Below are 27,564 nucleotides of genomic sequence, written 5' to 3' on the forward strand. Positions count from 1 at the left end.
ACACTCTACTCTCAGAACACTGACACCAGAAGTTTGGGGGATTTTCCAACCAAGCAATTCTAAGACACCAGCTAGGTGTCCTACAGTTTAACTCAGTTCTGATACTATCTACCTAGAGGTAGCATCCGATCCCAAAAGTTAAGGGCACAGTCCCACAACATTGCCCCACTTCACATGTCAATCACAAGACCAGGTTGTCCTCTGTGCTTCTGACCGATAGGCTATAAATCGGAGGTTCCCATGACCCCCTCCTCAGGTTTGATCATGTGCTAGTATGGCTCACAGAACTCAGGGAAACAGTTAAATTACTAGATTATTGTTTGCTATATGAGAATACAACTCAGGAACAGCCAGGTAGAAGAGATGCACAGGGCAGGGTATATGGGAAGGGGCTGAGCTTCCATGCCCTGTTCAGGCACTGCTAGCCTCCCAAGCACCTCCATGTATTCACCAACCTGGAAGTTCTCTGAACGCCATCATTTAGGACTTTTATGAAAGCTTCATTACATGGGCATCATTGATTAAATCATTGGTAGTTGGTGACTGATTCAACCCCTAGCCCCTCTCCCCTCCCTGTAGGTCAGGGGATGGGGCTGAAATTTCCAAATTTCACATGGTTGGTTTCCCCCCACCAATCATCCCCCATCCTGTGGTTACCTAAGGGCTTTCCAAAAGTCACTTCATTAACATAATCTCATCAGTAGTTGAAGGGGCTTTTTACAAATAATTAGACAGTTTCACCTTCATCACTCTGGAACCATTTGAGGACGAAAGACCAAGCATTATAACAAAAATGCTCGCATTGCTCTAATAACTTAAAAATTACAAGGATTTGGGGAGCTGTGATCCAGGAACTGTGGACAAAGACCAAAATATATATTTTTCATTATATCACAGTATCACACCTCTCTAGCAGGAAGAAGAGAAGTTTATCACCAGAGACAACTCTAGACCCTTATCAGTCCAGAGACTGAAGAGGAATTACATAACAAACTTTACTAACTAGCTCTTATCTTCCATTAGCTCCCCCAAAGTTTGCCTTCTCTCAATTTGCCACACCAGAAACTCACAATTTTTTCTCCTTTGTCTTGTCTCTAAAAATTTATTGCCCTTTTGCTAAGATGCTATGTCAGCTCAAGCTCTAACCACCCCTTTGAGGTACTCATCACTGAGTTCTCCTGTGTGTATGTACAATGCACATGTTAATAAAATTCTGTTTGTTTTTCTGTTGATAATCTGTCTTCTGTCAGTCTAATGTACAGGGCCTCAGAGAACCTAGGAGGGTAGAGGGGAAAGGTTTCTTCCCTCCCCTGCAACATGGATCTTCAGACTGTTTTAAATATGGAAATGTAATTTTTGTATTTTTTTCCCTTTGTGCACAAGGAAAATGAAATTCAAATATTTACATCTCACCTCTTGGAAAGATTTGAAGATTAGGCCACCAACCACACTTACCCAGTTCTCAAGGAAAGGGAGATTATTTTTTAGTTACTAATGATCTGAGTTCTAGGTTTTAGAAGATAATGAGGAGGATTTCCCAAAGTCTGAAAAGGAAAAGCAGTATAAAGTGAGGTAGGATGCTCCGTGAGTATAGACATGTGGCCTTATTTCCAAGGACAACCCTGACATGCCTTGCTTAAGAACATCAGTCATTAAAATCTACTAAGCGGGTAGATATTGTGTTAAGTATTCTTATCACAAAATAATAATAAAGAGGGCAGGGCAGGAGGAAACTTTTGAAGGTGATGGATGTACTTACGGCATAGATTATGGTATGGTTTCATGGGTATATACTTATTTTCAAATTTATTGAGTTGTATACATTAAATACATATAGCTTTTTATATTTCAGTAATAGCTCAATAAAGTAGTTTTAAAAAAAAGAACAATAATCATTATATGGTAGTGGCAGCAGTCTCAAGTCCCATTTAGAGAGTTGTTCCACTGGTGTCTGATAACATTCTAAGGGGGCAACCTGCCTGTTCCCCAACCCTCAACAATGCCCCAGGATATATGGAAGTCCAAAGAAAGGCGGGGGGAGGGCAACTAGAAACCCAGTTGGGTAGGAATTTCTTATATATACCTGTACTTGTCAGAAGAGAATGAACTGAAAGATCCTGAAAGCTATGGGCGGGGCAATATTAATAATACCATTTAACATTAACATTGGAAAACAGTATAGAGGTGCCTCGAAAAGTTAAAAATAGAACTACCATACACAATCCAGCAATTCCACTCCTGGGTATTTTTTCAAAGAAACCAAAAATATTAACTCAAAAATACATATGCACCCCTATGTTCACTGTAGCATTATTTACAATAGGCAAGATTTGGAAGCAACCTAAGGGTCCATCAATAGATGAATGGATAAAGAAGATGTGATATATATGTGGAATACTACTCAGCCATAAAAAAAGAATGGAATTCTGGGAGTTCTCTAGTGGCCTAGTGGTTAGGGTTCTGGGCTTTCACTGCCATGACCCAGGTTCAATTCCCAGTCAGGGAACTGAGATCCTGCAAGCCTCACGACATGGCCAAAGCATGAAATTCTGTCATTTGCAACAACATAGATGGACCTAGAGGGTATTATGCTAAGTGAAATAAGTCAGACAGAGAAAGAAAAATACTGTATGATTTCACTTACACAGAGAATCTAAAAAGCAGAACAAGTGAACAAACATAACAGAGTCATAGATTCAGAGGACAAATAGGTGGTTCCAGAGGGGAGGGGGTAAGGGAAGAAAAAAAAAAACAGGTGAGGGAGATTAAGAGGTACAAACTTCCAGTTACAGAATAAATGGGCCACAGGGATGAAAGATACAGCATGGAGAATATAGTCAATAATAACGTAATATCTTTGTGTGGTGAAAGATTGCAACTAGACTTGTCAAACTTATCATTTGGTAACGTACAGATATACTGAATCACTACGTTGTACACCTGGAACTAACATAGGGTCATAGGTCAATTATACTTCAATAAAATCAATTAATTACTTTTAAAAAACATTAGCATTGCCGCAACCTGGTAAGAACTTGACCAGTGACCACCACTGCGGTGGTAACTGGGGTGGTCATTGGTCAATTAAACTGATTGGATTTTCTTTTTCTCTTCCCTACTGCCTTTATATTATGTTGGGGGAAAAAAATCTCACGTATCATATTTTTATCATTTTTATCAATAAGAAAATTTTATGATACGTGATAGTGTTGCTCACAATTGAAATAATATGGTTAATGGAGTTTAAATGACCAGGATGAAGGTCAGTGGAGAGGACACCAGGGTCTGGGTGCTTGGGGCTTACAGTATACTCAAGGGAAAGAGACAAAAGACCTAGGCCATCATACCTTCCTCCAGATTTTGTCCAACACAGGGCAGCAGGGTTAGCAAGGAGGCAGGAACCCACAGCAACAGCACTGTCTTGGGGGGGAAAAAATCATGCATTTGGCTGAGTGCCTCAGAGAAAAGGAGAAAATGTTGAGACCTGGGCTTGAATCTTTGTTCTAATCAAAGTAAAACAACAAGAAGCAAAAGAAAAGAAAGTCATAACCCAAATAAGCATGCAGTTGAAACTGCTAAAGGCCAAATAGCTGCTCCTTTGCCCCAAACTTAAATCAAAATGATTATGAGAAAGAGCTAATGGAGTTTTTGAAGCCAGTTATCTCTCACCTGAAACCAGAGAGAACAGTGAGCAGATCCAGAGGCAAATGCTTAGGAGAATATAGGACTGCTTGACCCACTGTCCCTGCTAGAAATGGCCAGCATCTGGCAGTGGATGAGAGCACAATTCACTGTTTACTTCTTCTTAGCCCACCTATTATTTTGAAAGCTCCAGTTGGCAAAACTATTTTCGAAGTAAATGAAGCTCTGATACTACTTACCCCAAGCCTCCTCTCAGTTCTCCCCAAATGTGACCTTGTTTTTGACCTGAGAGATAGTGAATTGTCCAGCATAGCATCTCAAAGCCTGAAAGATGGACTGATTTTGGTAGGACTAAAAGCCACTTCAGGAATCTATGCAATCCTAGTATTTTTCTGTTGACTTATTTTAAATGTGTTATTCAGGAAAGTAAGCAATACACAAGATGAACAGAGAAAAGTGTAACACAAATAATTGCGCTGTCCAATAGGGTACTTCCTGTCTTAGGCCTCCAGAGTGAGGTTCTTTGCTATTTATTTAATTCTATATTTGCCTCTCTGACTGCCTGCTTCCACTGGTTCTAAGGGGAAAAGTATTCCATTAGACCATGGGCTTTACATCTTTGGGTCTCAGTTTTCTCATCTATAAATTGGGCATTAAATGCATCCCTGACCACCTCACAAAATGGCTGTGAGACTTAAAGAGAGATAAACTCAACGTTGGAATTGAGGAGGCCCAATTAAAGACATTCCTGTTTTCCTTAGTCATGTTCTAATGTTCTGAATAATTGCGGAGTAAGACAAAAGAATATATCAGACCCAAAACTATAATGTCACTTTTATTAGCGATAAAGCTAATATTGGAAAAATGGTTTATATCTGCAAGCAAACAGAATTCCAAATATAGAACTCAAGAATTAAAAAGACTTACCCACCCAGCCCTGGAGTAATTGAGTGCCCCTTACCACCTCCTTCCTCCCTTCCCAGTAAACACCTGGAATGGAGGAAAAGGGCAGAATTTATGCTTCTGCTGGGTAGCTTGCTCCCAAGAAAAAGATGGTGTAACTCAGTTGAACATGGCCAGTTTACACTTCCAATCCTACCAATCTATTGGGTCATCCCTTCTTTTCTGGGGAAGTGCAAAAAAAAGGGACAGAAAGAATCAGGAGTGCCGTACAAGTAAAGCCATCTCCATATGGAAGGGCACATCGGGAATGGAGAAAAAAAAATGCCTTCACCTTCCCAAGAAACAGATCTTATCACACCATACACACATTATATTTGTATTCAAAAGCTACACTTTATAGCTTTATAGCTACAGAGTGCTTTATAGCTACAAATAACAAATGCTGGAGAGGGTGTGGAGAAAAGGGAACCCTCCTACACTGTTGGTGGGAATATAAGTTGGTGCAGCCACTATGGAAAACAGTATGGAGTTTCCTTAAAAAACTAAAAATAGAGTTGCCATATGATCTAGCAATCCCACTCCTGGGCATACCTCCAGACAAAACTATAATTCAAAAAGATACATGTACCCTTATGTTCAGAGCAGCACTACTCACAATAGCCAAGACATGGAAACAACTTAAATGTTCACTGACAAGATGAGTGGATAAAGAAGATGTGGTACATATATACAATGGAATATTACTCAGCCATAAAAAAGAATGAAATAATGTGATTTGCAGCAACACAGATGGACCTAGAGATCATCATACTAAGTGAAGTAAGTCAGAAAGAGAGAGACAAATATGATATCACTTATATGTGGAATCTAAAATATGACACAACTGAACTTATCTATGAAACAGAAACAGATTCACAGACATAGAGAACAGACTTGTGGTTGCCAAGGGGGAGGGGTTGGGGAGGGATGGACTGGGAGTTTGGGATTAGCAGATGCAAACTATTATATATAGAATGGATAAACAGCAAGGTCCTACTGTATGGCACAAAGAACTATATTCAATATCCTGTGATAAACTATAATGGAAAAGAATATGAAAAAGAATGTATATATATCTGCATAACTGAATCACTTTGCTGTACACCTGAAACTAACACAACATTGTAAATCAACTATACTGCAATAAAAATTATTTTAAAAAAAGAAAATGAGGAAACCACACACACACACACACACACACGTAAGAGAGAGTCCCTTTCTCTAGTCTGCTACAACAGTCTCATACAACATAATGTAATCATCACCTCACCTTTGGCACATTCTACTGGTTAAAAGCAAATGACAGATTTCACTGTTACGCAGGGCAAGAAATTATAAAATGGTGTAACTCATGGGAGGTAGGGACCACCTTACAGTGTGTCTACCACACATTGTATGCAATGGTACCGCAGTTCATCACATCACCTATGGTTGCTACTGTTACAGCAGTATGTGTTAGCTCTTTCTCTTAATGAGGACTATATGGTTGTGGTGATAAACAGATTTTTCTGAGTGCAGAGGAGCAATTACAGAAGAAAAGGAGCTCAGGCCTTTAAACTCTCAGCTTCAGTCATCATCATAGAACCAGAGAGTTTCTACGGTAGTCCTAAGTTTTTCAATGTTTTGTAGCCGCGAAATCTCTCCTATAAAAGTTAGGATAGGGCTTCCCTGGTGGCGCAGTGGTTTAGAGTCCGCCTGCCGATGCGGGGGACACGGCTTCGTGCCCCGGTCCGAGAGGATCCCACATGCCGCCGAGCGGCTGGGCCCGTGAGCCATGGCCGCTGAGCCTGCGCGTCCGGAGCCTGTGCTCCGCAACGGGAGAGGTCACAACAGTGCGAGGCCTGCGTACCGCAAAAAAAAAAAAAAAAAAAAGGATATTGGGAAGGAGTGGGACCCTGAAACATCACAGGAGTACATCTGTTTGGAATAAGATAAAGCTGAGATTCTTGATTCTTTAGACGCCCCCTTGCAGTGTGGGGAGCTTGCTCTCCTTGTTTGAGTAGGCTAGCCTCAACGTGCTTGGAAGCCTGTACCGACTTTGCCTGAAGCAGGTGCCCTGTAGTGGGGCCCAGGCCCCTTGATATCCACCCCCCACGACCCTGTCTTGCCACAAAACCGATATACAGAAGGGAATAGCTTAGTCTCTAAAGTAATGGGAAAATTTTGCGAATTTATATTGGCCAGAGACGTGGTGAACATGTTGGATGAGTGGGTCTGACCAAGGAGGATAACAGGTAACACTGGATTGGCCAAATGTTATTGCTGTGGGTGTACTTGCCAGCGATTCTGGATTTAATGAGTCAGCAGCAGTACACCTTTGTTTTTATCTGGCAGAGCCAGCAGTCCACTGTCACAGTCTTGCCCAAGGGATATGTCAGCTTACCTGCTGTCTGCCCAAATTAGCAGAGATCTTGATTGTCTTGAATTCTATGAAGCATCACACTGGTCCATCACACTAGGTATCTCTACTGGCCTAATGAACAATAATTTGCAAGTTTTTAGATGCCTTAATAAGGGCTCTTTGAACCCCATGAATATTTAGGGGCCTGCCATCTCAGTAAAGTTTCTGGGGATCCAATGGTCTGGAGCATGTCAAGATATTCTCTCAAAGGTGAAATACAAGTTACTGCCCCTTACAGTGCCTACCCTTTAAACAGGCAGAACGCTTGGTGGGCCTCTTTTACACTGGAGGCAATATTACCACATTAAGATGTTGCAAAGAGCTATTCACTAAATAACTGGACAGATTTCCAGGCTTTCTTAACTTTATTTCTCTGTAATTTAAGTTGACTTAGCTCTCAAGCCCCCATTTCCACTGAGAGTAGAAAACTTAAGCTTGGTAACTCAAGTTTCTTAGTTTCATCTGGATTACATTTCTTGTAGAAACAGAGACAGGAAACAAGGCACAGGTATCCTCTGCTCTTGTGTTCCCAAGCTCATCTAGTTTTTCATTTGTTTGTTTTATATTTTAGTTGACAGTTTTGAGTGGGTAGAAATGTCAGGCTGCAGTGCAAGTTGCTCTTGTACTTAAGCCCTATGACCAAAATACCAATGACCAATTATATTCAAAGTGTCTAGGGCATGTCCGTCTGGAGACTCTCACGAGCACCAGTAGGAAATTCCCAGCAGATACCTTTAGGGTTTGGAAGCAGTTTATTATCGTCTCTTTTTTCAACAACATTAACCTGAAGTTAAATAACTTGTCTAAGAACAGACAGCTGGGAGGTGGTAGAGCCATTTGAATTAGCCAGCACGCTATGTTGCTTTCGGTAATAAACACACAGTACTTCAGTTATGGCACTTATCTTGATCTAATCTATGCCTCGTCTTCCCACTAAACTGTAAATTAGGTAACATGAAGTCATTGCTTCTTGATATCCCTGCACCACCCTGTAGAGTGCCATGCACAGAAGGGATACTGCATTAAATGTCTGTAGGATTTGACAGCTACATCCATGCTCATGAGAGGGAACACTTACATGGTCATATGATGAGTTTACTGGCAATCAGTGAGTATCATAGTAGCCTTTTTCCTTTCAAACCCAAAGCCAAGGAGTCTTCTAAGTTACATTAGAATCATGGCATCTGTGTACCCATGCCTATTATCCTTCTCTCTTGCTCAGTGTTTTCCTTATGGCATCTGCTTTATAACCCGCCAAAATTAAGGATGCTTCTCTTCTATGGGCAAAATCATATTCTGAGTATTTTGACCACAATAAAACAGATATTGTACAACCAAAAAACAGAGATCCGTTATGGGGTTTCATTCTTCTGGCCTATCAAATGCAGTGCCAAGCAGTACCCAGATATTATTCACATTGTTCTTGCCCTTGACCGAAGGCATAATTCTTCCATTTCTGACCTCAGACTGCAAAGTTAGTGGTGATATCACTCTGTGGGCATAATCTGGCAACCACATACAAGAGCAATAAGCATGCAATAACAAAGTTTCACTCAGGGTGTAAACTGTGGGCCCAGGTGACACCCAAACATAATCCTCTTTTACCTTATTCAGGATCCTGAGAGTCAACCTCCTCCCTAATTTTTGTAGCAATAAAGAAAGGACAAGGCATGACTTTTCAACCAAGGGGTATTTAGCAGGGGATTTGCAGGCATTACTGCTTACGAAAAGCAACATAGGCTTTGACATGCTTTGCTAAAGAACAATAGACAATGTCAATCCATTTGCTCCTCAGGAGACAGTAAAATGACAAATTGATATCAGGAGGTCTTAGGCTCCATGGGATTGATTTTTCTGAGAGTCTTCCACTACATTTGTCAACTATACTGTGGAATTTGTATATCTTGTGAAATTTTTCTTAAATGCCAACTCCTAAGAATGAGAGCACGTGTCTCAGGACCTTAAGAATGTCTTTTGGGTCTCTGTGTAGGTATCACTTGATGGGATATTCAGCACTCTGTACCACCTATCTGACTTTACCAAAATCTTTGGGAAATTCTAGAGACATGCTTGGCTCATTCATTCATTCAACACATAGTTTTTGAGAGCTTAGACTATGGAAAACACTAAATCCTAGGGAGTAAAGTGGAATATGAATGATAGACAAAACAGGGACAAAGGTCCCTTTCCTCAAGGAATGTAGAGTTTAGTAGCAGAGGTAGGAAATTAGACAAGGAACTGCACTACTGTGTGAAAAGTGCTATAATAAAGGAGGTTCAGGGATATAGGAGTTAATCAGGGGAAGGGAAGGATACCCAGTAGAGGTGACATCTAAATGGACACCTGAAGGATGAGTTAGACTTTGCCCTATGATAAGGAGATGGTGGAGCTAGGAGGTGTGGGAACACTGTTTTAGGTGGAAATAACAGAATATTTAAAGATAAGGAAGTATGGGAGAGGAAAGAAAATAGTGGGACTGGGCCACAGTGTGCAAGGACATATATGGTGAGAAAATGAGGCTAAAGAGGGAGACTGAGTCAACAGGATCCAATGCTGCCAAAGTGTTGTAAAGTGCCTGTTGGGTTCTTTTTATACAAAATATAACATACTATATAGAGTTTTCTGCAATTTTTTTTCCATGTATATCTTGGAGCTTTTTTTCTACCAGCACATAGTGGACTTACCCATTTTTTTTCAAGTTGCATAGTATTCCATTGTATAGATGCACCAAATTTATTTAATTAGAAATATTGATGAGCATCTTTCATGACTGTGAATGATGCTGCGGGGTATCATTTCGCCCACGAGAGCACAGCCCCTGCGTGGCCATAAGTGCTGTCTCAGTTATCCCCCATCATCTCATTCCCCACTCCATAGAGGCTTAGGTGCAGTTAGTCTATTGAAATGTGATCCCAGGAAACAGGAGAAGGGGAGTAGGGAGAGGGAGATGTGGGGAAGGAAAAGCCAATATTAGAGTGTGTTTTAGAAGTTGCCAGGACCTCCTGAGACATGTACAGAGCACCCCCAGAATTGTTCATGTAGGGACAAAAGGCTGGAGCATTTATCCACTGCCTCACTTCCCCCACTAGATGAAGGTTTCCCCTAGATGCATTAGTTCTTCCACTGTGCCAGGCCAAATTTCCCCCACAAAAAGCTCATGGAACGCTACTGTCAGCTGAGATGTGTCTGAGAAACCATAAAACTGTCCACAGCAAGGTGGCTGAGGTATGTGGTGGGGTCATAGAAACATCCGTTATATTTGCCTGTGTGAAATTTAGAAAAAAGGCACTCTATCTAAGCAGAGCCAATCCTACATTCTCCTTGCTTGGTGAGTAGATAGCATCTCTGTTTTAATTTGAAAAAGGCTTATTTTTCTAGGCTCTTCTCATCCCCGCCCCAGAGCCAGGGTGTGCAGCTAGAAAGGAGAACAGACTGGATTTCAGCCCCTTGGCCAAAGGCACTCAAGCAGTGAACAATTTGCACAGCTATACTGTGTGCCATGGATATGTCTGTATGAGTAGGGTAAATTCCTAAAAGTGGGCCAGAGGTATGTTCATGGTTCTTTCCCTAGCTCAGTGGTTTCCTCACACATTTGCAGATCTCTGGGCACTCTCTCTGTGCGTCTTCCTCTCTAGTGCTCTATTCACAAATTCTACCTGCCCTGGTCTCCCCATGTTCCAAACTCTATTTCTCAACTCAGGAAGACTACTTGGGCTTCCCTTGCCTGTGTCAAGCTTGGAACCTCTCTGTCAGCAGTGATCTTAGACACTCAAAGCATTCACCTTGCTTGTTTCCTATCTCTCTCAGACCACTGTTCTTGGCTTCCTGATGGCCAATATTTTGAAAGTCATGATTTCATATATTTGGTCTGAATTTACAGTTAAGTATGAAGGTAAATTGAGTACCAATTACACTTTCTTGGCCAGAAATGGGAATCTCTGTATATACATTTTAAAATAAAAATTTTTTAACATCTTTATTGGAGTATAATTGCTTTACAATGGTGTGTTAGTTTCTGCTTTATAACAAAGTGAATCAAAAATATGGAATGCTTTTCTAATTTGCATGTCATCCTTGCACAGGGGCCATGCTAATCTTCTCTGTATCGTTCCAATTTTAGTATATGTGCTGCGGAAGCGAGCACTGTGTATGCATTTTTAATTTTGATAAATACTCCCCAAATTATTTCCACACTGGAGGTATAAATTTGTACTCCAACTAGCAGCAAGGCGTAAGGCCTATGTCTTCATGTGTCAGCCACAAGAGAATGTTTTCAAAATGTGTTTACCTTTGCCAGACTGCTGGGTGAAAATGGTGTCTTTATGATAGCTTTAATATGCATTATCTTGCTGTGAGTGATATTGAGACTCTTTTAGGATATTTAAGAACCATTTGCCTTTCCTTTCCTGTGATCTCTTTATTCACATCCTTTGTCCATTTTTTCTGGGTTGTTGGTATTCTTCTTTTTGACATATACTGAGGTTCATTACTTCAGAGGGTCACATTATCAGTTGAAGGTACACCAAGTCAGAGGATAATGCTGACATTATAGTGCATCTTATGCCACTGCTGTTTCATTTATGAAGTACCATCATATTTTAGATTTTATCTTCGTATTTCTCAAGCAAAATGTGAAACTGTAGTAGCTAAAATAATGGTCTCAATACAAGAGAACACACATGTAAACACATTTTGAAGCAGGAACTTTGAAGACAGGTACATTTATTACTATGTAAGTGCCTTGAGGGAAGGGATCAGGTCTTTTTTTTTTTTTTTTTTTTTTTTTTTGCGGTACGCGGGCCTCTCACTGCTGTGGCCTCTCCCGTTGCAGAGCACAGGCTCCGGACACGCAGGCTCAGCGGCCATGGCTCACGGGCCCAGCCGCTCCGCGGTACGTGGGATCTTCCCGGACCGGGGCACGAACCCGTGCCCCTTGCATCGGCAGGCGGGCTCTCAACCACTGCGCCACCAGGGAAGCCCTCAGGTCTTATTTTTATAGTTTAATATATTTTAGTCTCTCTCTCTCTCTCTCTCTCTCTCTCTCTCTCTCTCTCTCGATAGGTAGATAGATAGATAGATATAGATATAGATTGACATATACTCTCTCAAGGGGATTCTCTGATATGCTACCTAGCAACTGATATAAAGGCAGAAATCCTAAGCTTTCCTTTTATTTTTATAACTTTATCTTCTGGCCTCCATTTTTAGACTGTATTTTCTTCCTTTGTATATGCCCATTTTCCTTGTTTTCAATCTGTGTATTTTTAACCCCTTGAGGAAAGATTTAATATGTCTTCACTTTCATCACAAAGAACTGTTTTACCAAAGCTTTGGAAAGCAATGCACTTTTTAAAAACATAATTTTTGTTATTGAGATAAAATTTAAATATACTGAAATGCATACATCTTAAAGGTATAATTTGTTAAGTGTAAATCCATATACAGGATCCTGGATGTCCACATCATGGTGGTGTGAGTTGTTACCTTTTTCTCTTCCCTTTGACTTCAATTAATTGGACATCCATAATTTTAAAACTGCCTCTACACAGCATGCTAGGACACCCGAAAGATCCATCCATCTGTGCACCAGAACAGTGGGTGGATTGGACCACAGAGAAGATAGCAGAGCGAGAGAAATGGTGGTGGAGCCTGCGGCAGCAAAGACAGAGAAGGCAGAGAAGGTAGTGGCTGCTCCAGCAGCAAGCTAGCACGACTTTTCCGGCAGGGGAGGTGGAAGGTGAAGGTGTTAAGTGGTAGTGTGCCTGGCCATGCATGCTGGAGGGCTGGAGGGACCAGCTGCCCTCTGAGGAGAGACCACAGTGACTAGGGGGACAGAAAGCAGTAGGCAGACAAAGAGAACTGAAGGAAAGCAAGGAGACTGCTCATGGACCTCTGGGACCATCCCCCCACACACACACACACACCTTGAGGATCCCCCTACTAGGCCGTAGGCACATTCAAGTGCTAAGTACACACATTCCTCCCTTTCCCACCCCGAAAAAGGCACACACTCTGCCACCACTCTGCTGTTTTTTTTTTTTTAATGCACCTTGGGTCCGCTGCACTGCGAGAAACCAAAAACTTGTGCTGTAGCGCCACCTTCTGGAAAGCAAAAGGAAGACTCCTAACTACCAACGTGTTGAATCAGAATCAAAGTAAACAAAGCCTTTGCCTACATAATAAGAAAGGTGTTCACTATTTCAGTTGCAGCAGTAGAAGCTCTTTTTACCAAACACCATAAAAAGTCATGGTAATATGTTATCACAAAAATAAAATGACAGTTTTCCTGCAACCAAACCCAAAGACATGGAATATTGAGATGTAACCCATAAAGAATTTTAAACAGCTGTTATGAAGAAATTCAATGAGCTATAAGAAGACTCAGAAAGGCAATTCAGTGAACTTCAGAATAGAATTAATGAGCAAAATGAGTACTTTACCAAAGAGACTGAAATTCTAAAAAAGAACCAAATAGAAATTTTGGAGCTGAAGAACCCAATAAATGAGATGAAGAGTGAACTAGAATGCATTGGAAATAGAACAGATCATATGGAAGAGAGAAATAGTGAGCTTGAAGGTAGAAATATAGAAATGATTAGGGTGGAAGAGGAGAGAGAACAAAGATTTTTTAAAAGTGAAGAGACCCTGACTCCATTAGAAGAGCCAACATAAGGGAATTCCCTGGAGGTCCAGTGGTTAGGAATCCATGCTTTCACTGCCAGGGCCGGGGTTTGAGCCCTGGTCGTGGAACTAAGATCCTACAAGCTGTGCAGCATGGCCCAAAAAAAGCGTGCCAACATAAGAATAATGGGTGTCCCAGAAGGAGGAGAAAGTGAGAAGGGATCAGAGTGTATTTAAAGAAATAATAATTGAGAACATCCCCAAATTGGGGAAGGAACTAGATATTCAAGTCCACAATGCTCATAGAACACCTTATTATCTCAAAAAAAAAGACCTTCTCAAAGACATATTATAATAAAATTGTCAAAAGACAACAATAAAGGAAGAATTTTAAAGACAGCCAGGGAAAAAAAAGACAGTAACATACAAAGTTACCCCCATTAGGCTATCAGCAGATTTCTCAGCAGAAACTCTACAGTCCAGGAGAGAGTGAAATAAAATATTCAAATATTGAAAGATAAAAACTGCCAGCCAATAATACTCTATCCAGCAAAGTTATCCTTCAGATATGAAGGAGAAATAAAGGCTTTCCCTGATAAACAAAAGCTGAGGGAGTTCATCACCACTAGAACTGCCTTACAAGAAATGTTGGAAGGAGCTCTTCTAGCAAAGATAAAAGTACACAAAACTCTAACTAAGGTGATAAATAGTCAAAATTAGAATACTGTAATTTTTTAGAACAGTATATTAAACTTTTATCTATAGCATAAAGTTTAAAGTAAAAGAATAATTAAAAATAACTATAGCTACTACAATTTGGTAATGAAATCACATAAAAAGAGATAATCTATGACATCTCAAATACATAAAAGGGGAAGAATAAAAAGATTGAACCTTTATAGGCAAATAGAGATCAAATGCTATCAGCAGAAAAAAGACTATTTTATCTGTGAGATGTCTTATATAAACTTCAGGGTAACCACAAAGCAAAAATCTATAGCAGAGACACAACACATAAAAAGAGGGGAAACTGAGAAGATCACCATGGAAAACTACCAAGCTACAGAGGTAGACAAAAACAGTGGAGAGACAAAATAACCAAAAGGCAAAAGATAAGGTGGCAGTAGTAAATCCTTACATATCAATAATCATGCTAAATATAAATGGATTGAACTTACCAATCAAAAGGCACAGAGTGACTAGTTGGATTAAAAAATAAGACCCAGCTTTATGCAGCCTGCAGGAGACTTGTTTTAGCTCTAAAGACACATGTAAAAGTGAAAAAAGTGAAAGGATGGAAGATGATATTCCAAGCAAATGGAAATGGAAAGAAGGCAGGTGTAGCCATACTTATATCAGACAAAATAGACTTCAAACCAAAAAGAGTAACTAACAAGAAACAAAGAATGTCATTATATAATGATAAAGGGATCAATACATCAAGAAGATGTAATAATTGTAAATATATACACTCCCAACACCTGAGCACTGAAATATATTAAGCAATTAGTAACAGTTATTAAGGGACAAATAGACAACAATACAATAACTGTACAAAACTTCAGTACTCCACTATCAGCAATCAATAAATTGTCTAGACAGAAAATCAACAAGGAAACTTTGGAACCATACTTTAGAACAAACGAATTTAATAGACATATGAAAAGCATCCCATCCAGTAGCAGCAGAATACACATTCTTCTCTAGTGTACATGAAACATTCTCCAGGATAGATCATATGATAGGCCACAAAACAAATCTTAGCAAATTTAAGAAGACTGAAATCACACCAGCTATCTTCTCTGGCCACAGTGGTATGACACTAGAAATCAACAATAAAAGGAAAGTGAGAAGATCTACAAATATGTGGAAACTAAGCAACACACTTCTAAACAACCACTGGGGTCAAAGAAAAAATCAAAAGGGGAATAAAAAATTATCTCAAAACAAATGAACATGAAAACATATCAAATATTGTGGGATGCAAGAAAAGCATTTCTGAGAGGAAAGGTTATAGTAATAAATGCTCATATTAAGAAATTAGAAAGGTCTCAAATAAACAACCCAACTTTACACAAGGAAAAAGAGAAAGAACAAACTAAGCCTAAAGTTAGCAGAAGGAAGGAAATAATAAGAATCAGAGCAGAAATAAATAAAATAGAGACCAGGGGCTTCCCTGGTGACACAGTGGTTGAGAGTCCGCCTGCTGATGCAGGGGACATGGGTTCGTGCCCCGGTCCGGGAAGATCCCACATGCCGCGGAGCGGCTAGGCCTGTGAGCCATGGCCGCTGAGCCTGCACGTCCGGAGCCTGTGCTCCGCCACGGGAGAGGCCACAACAGTGAGAGGCCCGCGTACCGCAAAAAAAAAATAAAATAAAAATAAAAAGCAGAACTTTCAAGCTGAACACTGGGTTCTACTCATTTCTCTATAGAACTGAAGGGGAGAAGGGAGAGTCCTTCGGGGGCTGCATGCACCTGTTATTATGGTACCTGGGATTTGCTCTATTTTCTGAGATTTCTTATAACCAGGAAGCCTCTACCGGGTTGGAGCAGCATCTATTCCTGTGGCTTCAGATCAAGTCCCTAATTCAGCATGAAACCAAGAAAATGATGAGCCCAGGCAGTTCTTCCTGTCTCTGTTGACATCCTGTGGTGATAGTGGCTTCTCTCTAGGGTTCCCTGGTCTATCTACTGACCACCTCAGTCCATTTCTCTCCTAATTGAAAGTTATTAAGAAATATTGGATCAAATAAACTAATTCCTCCGTCTTGCATAATTGGGATGGACTGGGATAGGAATGAAGAGGGGGTGTTAGAGGTAAAAATCTTCTCTTTGGTTCCTTGGTCACTACTTTTCAAAATCTATGACCTAAAGTTGTTTCCTTGCTTTATTGCTACTGGTGAAATTTTTTCATCTCTCTTTCTCTCTCTATCTTGTGAAGATTTTGTCAGGTAGTAAGAAAAGGAGATTTTTGTGTTCTGCCCATCCTCTTTCTCCCCAGTTTTCCTACTATAGCAATAGGCATTAAGATATCCCAGACCCAATATTTTATTATCCTGATATTACTTTAGTTTTGATCTTGGCTGGCTACAAAACCAGGCCAACCAGGAAGCACTAGGTCTGGGCCCTGGGTGGCAGTAAGGAGCTTTATAAGCAAGGAATCATGATCATTTGAAACCTTTTCTAGAAAAGTTTTGTAAATGCCATCGAACCAGAAAGAGAGAAAAGAAATCAATTTTGAAACACACAGGTCAGATGGGATTCTTTTCCAAGAAATCAGGCAAATCTGGCTGAGAAATAGCAATAGGGTCCTCAGGGGTTGACCCTCAGACAATAGGTGCTCAAGAGACTGCTTTCCTCACATACCTTTAATAAGTCTTTCTTTCCTTTGGGGCATGTAATACCTCTGTCTCTAATCTGGTCTGCTTCAAAGATTGTCCCAGTCTAATTCCACCAAGCTTTCTTAGGTATTTATAGAACAAGGACACTGGATGGGAGGACGGAAAGAGATGTCTGAATCTCTGTTTTTTTGAAAGCGCAGCTTTCCCACCCTGATCCTAGTTAGGTTTTCTCTATTTCTGTGCTCTGCCTTCCCGACTCCCAGCTTGCTGTGTTTTCTTCTTCTGAGCAACAAATCAATATACTCACTTCTCAACTATAGTTTTCAAAACATATGGAAGAATCCACAAACTCTGTGCCTCGGAATCCAATCTTTCTGCCCTCAGACATGCATGGCACACAGCTGTGCAGACAGCGTGTTCTGATCATTGGCGAGAGCTTTGTACCTTCCACGGATTACCTTCGCTAACAGTCATTCCCTGAGAAAGGCAGCTTGAGGGTACCATCTGTCAACAGATGCAGTCTTCCCACCTGTACAATGCCCCAGGGAAAAAGGCTGAGGGAAGAGGTGTCTCCACACAGACAGCCCAGTCAAGAGCCAAAACACCCCGGCAGGATTTTGGGCCACAAAACCACTTACGTTCCCTATAAGCGCTGCATCTGGAACATCTCGGCAATTTGTCAGACTCAAGTCAATACAGAGATAGCAGCCGGACATAAATATCCATTTCTCACAGCCAGGAGAGGGTCAGCTCCACAAGTCCTTTTTATATGTGCCTTTGGCTTACTGGCTTCACTTCCGCAGCTACAGTTCATGAGAGATCATAAAGCTGGCCTAAAGCAGGTGGGAGATATTTCTGGCAGTGTGGGCCAAGAGAGCGGAAAGAGGCAAGAAATGCTGTAGCACCTTTATCCCCAGCTGCCTCCCAAACACTGATGTTGCTGGAAGGCCCTGAAAAATTCAGGGAATTCTGAGAATTTCTCCATCTGTTTAATTCCATATCTATATGAGCTACCATAAATTGGTAGGAAAATAATTTTGCAATTATGTGTTTCTTGGAATTCAACCAGTAGCTAACCCACTTGGGGTAAGCGGAAGAGATGTGACCAAATCAGGTTGTCAGACCCTCATCATCCCTGGAGTGTCCTCTGGTTTCTGAAAGGTGGGAAACTGACTCTGTTGCAGGCTCATGTAAGGTGTTTGGCAGCTTTTAGCAAATTGGTTAATTGGTAAATTGGCTTCTGAAGAAATTATTTTCAGGGACATGACCTAGAGCCCACTTCTCTCCCAGACACTGGTCCCTCATCACCCACTCCGGCCCTTAGCATGTCGCCCATTCCGGGCTCTTGACACTGACAACCTGCTCCAGCTCCTAGTGTGCTTTCCAGGCCTTTGACCTCAGCTCACAGCTGGTCAAAACCAGCCACCTCAACTTAATCAACTTGCCTGACTTGCATTAGGCCCTTCTAAACTCCTTTTCATCCTTAGCTATCATCCTTGATCTCTCAGAATCACTGTCTCTGACTTTCTCAAAGCTGGTTGTTGTTTTTAATTCCACCAACACCTGGTCTTGTTGACTTATTCTTCCAGTTCAAGGCTGCTACCTTCTGGCAGAGGAAGCTGGCCCTCCATTTTCATAGTGGGAAGCCTTCAGAGTCATTCTAACTCATCCTCTCCATTTTTTGTCCTATTGGTGTCTCTGAGCTGTTTTTACTCACAACACTCTGACACCAAATGTGCAGTCTTTTCTGACACCACTTCTCCAACTCTCCTATACCAGCTGGCTGACCTGCAATTCAATTTAATTCTGATGCTATCTACCTGAAATTAGAATCAGAGCCCACAAGCTAAGGGCTCAGTCCCACAAGACAGCCCCATTTCAAACGCTAGTCTCAAGTCCCAGGTTGTCACAGGTGCTTCTGATCGACTGGTTATAAATTTGTGGGTTCCCATAAACTCTTCCTCAGGTTCGATAATTCACTAGAATGACTCACAGGATGCAGGAAAGCACATTTATTTGTCTATTATAAAGGATACAACTCAGGAATAGTCGAATGGAAGATATGCATAGGGCAGGGTTTGTGGGAGAGGGGGCCCAGAACTTCCACTTCCATGCCCTCTCTGGGCGCACCACCCTCCTAGCACCTTGATGTGTTCAGCAACCCGGAAGTTCTCTGAGCCCCATCGTTTAGGGATTTTTATGGAGGTTTCATTACATAGATATGCTTGATTAAATCATTGGCCATTGGTGATTAACTCAATGTCTAGCCCCTCTTCCCTCCCTGGGGTGGGGAGGACAGGGCATTGGGGGAGGGGATGTTGAGGTGAAAATTCCAACCCTCTAATCATGCCTTGGTCTTTCTGGTGACCAGCCCTCATCCTGACACTATCTAGGGACCCCAGCCACTAGTCATCTAATTAGCATACAAAAGACATTCTCATCACTCTGCAGATTCTAAAGCTTTTAGTAGCTGTGTGCCAGGAACCAAGGACAAAGACCAAATATTTATTTATTTTGATTATATCATAGTATCCCAAACAAAACAAAAACTAACAAACTTGCCTGCTAAATTTCTGAAACTGGAAATCAAGACATTTCTACTTAAGAGCAGGCATAATTACCCTACTTAAAGGGCAGTTGTCTTCTTTGGGTTTCTGAATCTGACAACATACCACCAATTATCACATACCAACATACTAAGTTGTTTAGATTTTTACATAATTTATACTTACAGATATTAAAATATGCTGTCCCTTTGCCCCCAGCATCTCCAGGGATAATCCCTCAGTGGTCAGGCTTTCTCTCCATGACTTGCCCCCTGCCTGTGACCTCAGTAAGGTTGGGCAGCCAGTTCAACCTGGTCCAACCAACCTCTTCCGTCTGAATTTGAATTGTGAGGCATAGAGACTAGGAGTTGGGAGATGCATGCCATCCATAGCAGAGCTTTAAGCAGATCTCTCAACTCATGCTGTTGAGATTCCTACCTTCTGCTTGTTTAAATTTTACTTAGATTGCATAAGATCTGGTACTGCGTTTTCATACCTGCATCATACCAGACATTGTTTTCAGCAAGCAGAAATGAGATATTTCAATGTGGTCGATCCATTGGTTGGTTAAGTAGCCTTTCCCAGTCCCCTCTCCCTTGCTGTTTCCCCCAAAAGAGATTACAAAACTTAAATATTTTATTTCCCTGCTTCTCTTGCATTTAAGGGTGGCCATGTGATAGTTCTGGCCAAAGAAACATAAGTAGAAGTCTTCTGAAGAACTTTGGAGAAATTTTTTTTCTGATAAAAGAGACAGATGCAGTATGCCCCTTCACCTTATTTCTCCTTTGAACTATAGGGGAAGCAAAACTTTTCCTCATCCCTCTTAGAGTCTCTGGCTGGGCCTGAGAATTAAGTTGACATAAGACAGGTTAACAAGAGAAACGTGTACAAATTTCATTTTTTACATCTACGTGAGAGACTTCACAGAAAAATGAAGACCCAAAAAGCAGTTACACCTAAGTGCTTATATACCACGTTGAACAAAGAGTACTAATTGTGGGAAAGTAACTAAAATACATGGGGAGGCTAAAGGAAGATAAGGGTTGATTTAACAAGATCTGTTTGTACAGGTTTCCCTTAGCCTTGACTCCCGATCTCTGGTGATAAGAATATTCTTTCCTTCCTGGTGTAGAGAGTGCATCTTCCACATGAAAGAAAAAGCACTTTCAGGAAGAAAAAGGGAGGTCACAGTGCCTTTCCTGAATCTGCTATTTTTCAAGTGCCTGTAGCTCAAAATTATCCTTATGCCAAAGCGGTGTATTTGGGGATGGCACATTCTACTACTATTCAGAACCCAGATGTAACACCTGGAGCTTCAACAGCCATCTTGGAACCATGTGTCAAAGGCCAACAGAATTGTAGAGGTGCTATTCCTGACACTGTTGAGCTACTGGACCAATGCTAGTAACCACCTACCTCCAGATTTCTTGATGTGAGAGGAGGAAGAATGTTTAAACCTCTGTTAGTTAGGTTCTCCATTATCTGCAGCTGAAAAGAATAATTCAAAAGCAACTCATTTGTAAAGACTAACTACCCTATATATATCTGAAGAAAACAGAAACACTAATCTGAAAAGATACATTCACCCCAAAGTTCATAGCAGCATTATTTACAATAGCTAAGAGATGGAAGCAACCTAAGTGTCCATCAACAGATGAATGGATAAAGAAAATGTGATACACACACACACACACACACACACACAATGGAGTACTACTCAGCCATAAAAAGAACTTTGGGGCTTCCCTGGTGGCACAGTGGTTGAGAGTCCACCTGCCAATGCAGGGGACACGGGTTCATGCCCCGGTCCAGGAAGATCCCACATGCCGTGGAGTGGCTGGGCCCGTGAGCCATGGCCGCTGAGCCTGCACGTCCGGAGCCTGTGCTCCACAGCAGGAGAGGCCACAGCAGTGAGAGGCCCACGTACTGAAAAAAAAAAAAAAAAAAAAAGAACTTGCAACAACATGAATGGACTTGGAGGTATCATGCTTAGTGAAATAGGTCAGAGAAAGACAAATGCTGTATGTTATCACTTACATGTGGAGTCTAAAAAATAAACTAATGAATATAACAAAAAAGAAACAGACTCACAGATAACAGAAAACAAACTAGTCCAATGGGGAGAGGGAAGGAGGGAGGGACAAATAGGGGTAGGAGATTAAGAGATACAACCTACTATGTAAAAAATAAATAAGCTACAAGGATATATTGTACATCACAGGGAATATACCCAATATTTAATAATAACTATAAATGAAGTATAATCTTTAAAGATTGTGAATCACCATGTTGAAACTAATAGAACATTGTAAATCAACTACATCTCAATTTTTTAAAAAATTAGATGTACTACTTTCCCTGCTAGTGCAGGGAAAGTACTTCCTGCTATTGAGACAGTAAGCCAAAATGTAAATTTCATTAGTTCTATGCAGGCTTCAATTGTTTTCTAATCACTCTACATATACTCCTTAATTATGGGAACCATATCATCCACCTTATTTAAAATACCCACAATCCTTGAGCAGGGCTGGACCATCAGAAAAGTGTTTTTTAAATACAATATTCTTTTCATGAAGCCCTAGGGCTCCAGATAAGGTACATCCTAGAATCTGTAAACAGTTTCAGAAAATAGTACCCTTTGGAACCAAGGCTACTGTTTGTTTTGTTGGAACCAAACAAAAAAACTAATATGATTCAGTACAGGCAGAAGTGACTCATCCTAAGAGGGAGTTATAGATGTGGCTGCAGAGAATACAGTGTTCTGTGTATAAGAAAACTGGAATACAGCCACTTGGCAAAAGACAAAATTGGATCTACACCTCACACCATGAACAAAAATAGACTCCAAAGGAATCAGAGATCTTAATGTAAAGAACAAAACCCAACAAGTACTAAAAGAAAACACAGATGGATTCCTTTATAATCTGGGTGTAGGGAGAGGCTTTTGAATTATAATTCAAAATCCAGATATAATAAAAGACTACATTAAAAAAAAAACCCAAAACTTTTGCATGGCAAAAATCACTATAAGCAAAGTCAAAAGACAAACTGGAAGAAAACATTTGCAAAATATGTCACAAATAATGGGCTAATTCTCGTAACAAGAAGTACATCTCAAATCTAACAGCAAATAGAAGGGTAACACTGACACAGATTAGAGCAACTCGGTAGGCAAGCAGGGATATATTACCATTCACTAGCTAGTTCTCATCCATATTAGGACTTCATAGTTAAATCTTACAGGCAGAAAGGTTCAAATGCTTACCTATCTCTGATAGACTCTTTCAGTAGTCAGGTGGTGTCAAATCTAGTGTGCAGAAGAATTTCTGTCAAATCTGTAAAAACAAAATATGCACCCTATATTTTAAGAAATACAAGGAGAATTCAAGGATACTTTTGACTCGGACATTTTCCCTCCTCACATGGTTTTTAAAAAATTAAAAAGCCTTGGGATTCTGCTGGAGTTCTGATTTTTGCACTGATTTTAGAAAATAACTCCCACAAATAATATGCTTCCTCTGTCCAACAAAGATAAGATTTTACATATTGGACTCATAGTAACTCCACCTGTATGTAGAAGCTTCATGAATTCCTGCTTAACCAGCCATCAGCCCTCTTGTCCTTTCTTTGAAATACTCAGGGCAAAAAATGTTTGTTGACTTCACTTGACTGGGCAAGTTCCTGCTTAACAGTATTTATAACCAGAGTAATAGTTTCACTATTGTTAGAGTCATCAACAAATATATATTGATCACTTTCCATGTGTAAACTAGAGTACTTGCAAGCTTAAAAATATTGACATCCACCAGTTACGGGGACCAGGTCTACCCAGAGGCCAAGAACAACCAAAGTGAGGCAATAAGAGGCCTTCAGAATGTGGTTTGTGAATGGAATACTATTGCCCAGGCATTAGGAAGGAATTATAACAATTTCGGGGGGAACGGGGCCAGCTTCTGAAATGGCTTAGGGCTTGTAGTCAAAAGAGGCCCAGTAGGAATATAAAAGGAATGAAAAGCCTGGCATGGCAACCCATGATGCAGTCCTCACAGCTATGAGGTACCTCTTGCCACATCTCCTGCTCATGTGTCATCATCAGCTGCAATTCCTGGCAGGCTGATGACTTCTACCTTCAAGTGTCAACCATCAAGTCTTCCAACTTTTTTGTCTCAAGGCTTTTTCCAAAGCCTCAGTATCTCTGCTCTGCATACATGTAGCTGGAAGTATGCCCCAGAAGGCATTCTCAACCAAAGAGTGAGGGACAAGTGATCCCACCTCACCACCACTCTGCCACCCCGGCTCCGCCATCCTTCAGAGGGGCATTCTACAGAGGGTCCCCAGCAGAACTGAGCCCCAGTTGCCCACAGTGGTGGCTAGCTGGATACTGGCCTTTCCTTCTTCCCTGTTATTCTTTGCATTCTTTTTCTGACCTCCTGGGGTCATCCCCCAAATGAGTTATTGCACTAGGGTTTATGACCCAGTCTTTGCCTTTGGGGGAACCCAAACCAACACAGTCCTACTCTCGGTGAAGGAGGAATAGGATCAACTGAAAAAGCAGGTTGAAGTTTTAGACTCAGTCAGGCCTGCTTGGAAAGGATAGGGTACCAGAGAGAAGTGGGTCTATCATATGTGTTCAGGGGAGAGTGGAAAGAAATGCTTCTGTTATATTTAAGGCCTACCCAAATGAGAATGCCTTCCTTCTCTGTACTTGACTATACTTTTATCTTTTTCTTTTTACTGGAATGAGAAAGGCACCTAAAAGCAGAGACCAAACAATTTCACTCTCACTTTATTCCCTATTAAATGCAGTGTCACACAACGGCCAGATATTACAATCTGAGCTTTAAGCTCTTTACCAAAATTGAGATTATTTGGTGGTCCAACCAGTCCTAGATTCCAAATTAAAGATGGCTCCTCTTGTGAGGAATAAAGTAGAGGAGATGAGGCTTTGTCCACAGCCTGTAATCAAGCTCCTGGAGAGTTTCCAGAGCAACTGTTTCAATAAAGGATTGGGCAAGGGTCTGTTCTGGCTACTTGCATTACCTTCTTTAGGGCAAAAGTTATTAGCCCAACTATAATTATCTTAACTTTCCTTGGTGTACGTGGGTCAAATTTCTTCCTAAACGAGTATTTCAAAAGAACAAGCAAGCGGGAGTTCTGAACAGAGAGGCATTGAGCAGTCTTTTTGGATGTTTTATGTTCTCCCTTGGGAAAGATAAACAGCCCATCTTTCTAGAGGAAGCACAGAGACCTTGGCAATACCATTCTTTTTTTTTTTTTTTTTTAACATCTTTATTGGAGTATAATTGCTTTACAATGGTGTGTTAGTTTCTGCTTTATAACAAAGTGAATCAGCTATACATATACATATATCCCCATATCTCCTCCCTCTTGCATCTCCCTCCCACCCTCCCTATCCCACCCCTCTAGGTGGTCACAAAGCAGGCAATACCTTTCTTGAGAACAGAGGTTAGTTTGCTAATTCTACTCATTCTCCAGGAGAAGGGAAAAATTAGCTTAAGGGATGTTTGGACCCAGCTAGGGAGATTTTATCAAGAACACCTCATAAAATACTGTCATTCAAGAAGCACAAATTCTTCAAAGCCTGGAAAGTGCAAAGTCAAACGGAAAAAGTAAGATTTCAGGGATGAGACAAGGTCAGGAGACTTACCAGTGCTCATCGGGGCCCCCAAGACATGGGCTTTGAAAGCATCAATAACTAGTTTCAGTTCAGTCCAGCTGAAACAAATGTGGAAAGAACTGGAAACCTTCTCAGGGAGGCAGGAGTCACAGGTCTAAGAAATTTCAGAGAAGGAGGCAGCCATTGTGGTAAAAAAGCATGGAGATCATGGTAGGTATTAAACAATGCAGAGGAAAAAGCAGGGAAATCAAGACCACACACTGGTTGAAAGTTGCTGGTAACTATTCATTCAGTGTTACAGGTGTTAAAGCAATGAATAAGACCAGTGAGGCCCTTTATTCTTTTATTCTTTTTCTTTTTTTTTTCTTTTGGCTGTGCCACTTGGCTCACGGGATCTTAGTTCCCTGACCAGGGACTGAACCTGAGCCCTTGGCAGTGAAAGCGCAGTCCTAACCACTGGACCACCAGGGGATTCCCAAGGCCCTTTGTTCTGAAAAGAGAGAAAGAGAGCCCTCTTTGCTAGTTTCACAGATTACCTTTTTATGTTCAACCATTTGTAATATTATACATTTTTGGTGGATTTAACTGAAACTCAAGGCTAGATGTTAATTAAAATTCCATTGACATTTCAAGCTAATGTTTATAAAATAACAGATCTTTGATCTTAGGTTTATATCTTTCGCTTTGCCCCTAAAATCTTGATAGTAAAATTGTTTCTTGGTTTTTGTGTTTTTTTTAACATCTTTATTGGAGTATAATTGCTTTACAATGGTGTGTTAGTTTCTGCTTTATAACAAAGTGAATCAGTTATACATATACATATGTTCCCATATCTCTTCCCTCTTGCGTCTCCCACCCTCCCTATCCCACCCCTCTAGGTGGTCACAAAGCATCGAGCTGACCTCCCTGCGTTATGTGGCTGCTTCCCAGTAGCTATCTATTTTACGTTTGGTAGTGTATATATGTCCATGCCACTCTCTCACTTTGTCACAGCTTACCCTTCCCCCTACCCATATCCTCAAGTCCATTCTCTAGTAGGTCTGTGTCTTTATTCCCGTCTTACCCCTAGGTTCTTCATGACATTTTTTTTTCTTAGATTCCATATATATGTGTTAGCATACGGTATTTGTCTTTCTCTTTCTGACTTACTTCACTCCGTATGACAGACTCTAGGTCCATCCACCTCACTACAAATAACTCAATTTCATTTCTTTTTATGGCTGAGTAATATTCCATTGTATATATGTGCCACATCTTTTTATCCATTCATCTGTCGATGGAAACTTAGGTTGCTTCCATGTCCTGGCTATCGTAAATAGAGTGCAATGAACATTGTGGTACATGACTCTTTTTGAATTATGGTTTTCTCAGGGTATATGCCCAGTAGTGGGATTGCTGGGTCATATGGTAGTTCTATCTGTAGTTTTTTAAGGAACCTCCATACTGTTCTCCATAGTGGCTGTTCAATTTACATTGCCACCAGCAGTGCAAGAGGGTTCCCTTTTCTCCACACCCTCTCCAGCATTTATTGTTTCTCGATTTTTTGATGATGGCCATTCTGACAAGTGTGAGATGATATCTCATTGTAGTTTTGATTTGCATTTCTCTAATGTTTAATGATGTTGAGCATTCTTTCATGTGTTTGTTGGCAATCTGTAGATCTTCTTTGGAGAAATGTCTGTTTAGCTCTTCTGCCCATTTTTGGATTGGGTTGTTTGTTTTTTTGTTATTGAGCTGCATGAGCTGCTTGTAAATTTTGGAGATTAATCCTTTGTCAGGTGCTTCATTTGCAAATATTTTCTCCCATTCTGAGGGTTGTCTTTTGGTCTTGTTTATGGTTTCCTTTGCTGTGCAAAAGCTTTTAAGTTTCATTAGGTCCCATTTGTTTATTTTTGTCTTTATTTCCATTTCTCTAGGAGGTGAGTCAAAAAGGATCTTGCTGTGATTTATGTCATAGAGTGTTCTGCCTCTGTTTTCCTCTAAGAGTTTGATAGTTTCTGGCCTTACATTTAGGTCTTTAATTCATCTTGAGCTTATTTTTGTGTATGGTGTTAGGGAGTGTTGTAATCTCATACTTTTACATGTACCTGTCCAGTTTTCCCAGCACCACTTATTGAAGAGGCTGTTATTTCTCCACTGTACATTCCTACCTCCTTTATCAAAGATAAGGTAACCATATGTGCGTGGGTTTATCTCTGGGCTTTCTATCCTGTTCCATTGATCTATATTTCTGTTTTTGTGCCAGTACCATACTGTCTTGATTACTGTAGCTAGGCTGTATACTCTAAAGTCAGGGAGCCTGATTCCTCCAGCTCCATTTTTCGTTCTCAAGATTGCTTTGGCTATTCGGGGTCTTTTGTGTTTCCATACAAATTGTGAAATTTTTTGCTCTAGTTCTGTGAAAAATGCCAGTGGTAGTTTGATACGGATTG

General features: G+C 40.7%; 1 protein-coding gene and 1 non-coding gene across 2 annotated transcripts in view; one reads left to right on the plus strand and one right to left on the minus strand.

Annotated features, from left to right (window-relative positions):
• The window catches only part of HMGCR (3-hydroxy-3-methylglutaryl-CoA reductase), a 77,611-nt gene that overhangs the window by 19,700 nt on the left and 30,347 nt on the right, over nt 1-27,564 (plus strand). The gene's annotated exons all lie outside the window — the stretch shown is intronic.
• Nucleotides 11,023-11,129, minus strand: LOC131756542 (U6 spliceosomal RNA). The gene has a single exon (XR_009335701.1). It is a non-coding gene; the product is annotated as a U6 spliceosomal RNA (small nuclear RNA).

Source organism: Kogia breviceps, chromosome 4 (assembly GCF_026419965.1).
Source record: "Kogia breviceps isolate mKogBre1 chromosome 4, mKogBre1 haplotype 1, whole genome shotgun sequence".
Lineage (NCBI taxonomy): Eukaryota > Metazoa > Chordata > Mammalia > Artiodactyla > Physeteridae > Kogia > Kogia breviceps.